Source organism: Sinocyclocheilus grahami, unplaced genomic scaffold (assembly GCF_001515645.1).
Source record: "Sinocyclocheilus grahami isolate Dianchi unplaced genomic scaffold, SAMN03320097.WGS_v1.1 scaffold403.1, whole genome shotgun sequence".
NCBI classification, from domain to species: Eukaryota; Metazoa; Chordata; class Actinopteri; order Cypriniformes; family Cyprinidae; genus Sinocyclocheilus; species Sinocyclocheilus grahami.
In genome coordinates this window covers 849,318-850,135 of record NW_015505582.1, presented here as the reverse complement: position 1 = coordinate 850,135, position 818 = coordinate 849,318, and positions in this window count along the sequence as shown.

Genomic DNA, 818 nt, shown 5'->3' with positions numbered 1-818 from the left:
GTGTATTCTGTAAAGAGTCAATCCACTGAAGGTGAGCGTAGTGAGAACCCAAGTGCAGTTTATTTACAGAGTGATCCAAACAATAATCCGAGACAGACTTGACTTGAACAGACATAGCATGAGCAGACTAGACTCACCAACAGCGGGTTAAATACATTCAATACACGAACCAGGGCATAATGGGAACATGAAGCTACTTATAGCAGACAAGGGTCACATGACATGAACAAACCAATGGGGAACAAGACACATGACTAAGACTACCAATCAGAACATGACACATACACAAGGCAGAGAGACATGAGGCAAGGGAAGCATGACACTAACATGGACCATGAAACAATTACAAAATAAAAGACATGGAAAACATGAACATGAAACAAAACACCACATTACATATCCCCCCCTCTAAGGGCGGCTCCTGACGCCCTAATGTAACATCCACCCCAACCAACACAACGTCCAGGAGGCGGGATGGAGGGCCAGGCCCGTGAAGAGGAACAGGCAGAGAGGGGAGCCATGGCAGAGCAGGCAGAACGGGGGGCCATGGCGGTGCAGGCAGGAGCAGGAGCCTCAGGAGCGCAGTGTGCAGCCCACAGCTCAAAATGGTGACCGCCATTACAGGAAGGGCCACAGAGTGTGGCATGACCTCTAAGATGGCGGGGCTTGAGAGTGCTGACGTCGCCGGGATGCCTGCAGCTCGCACCGACATCAGAGGTGGGTCCATCACACTAGCAATCAGTCCTTTGAGTCTTGGCCCAAGCTCCGCATTCGCAGGAGCTTGGCTACTATAGCCCCCCCCCCAAAAAAAATCCTTA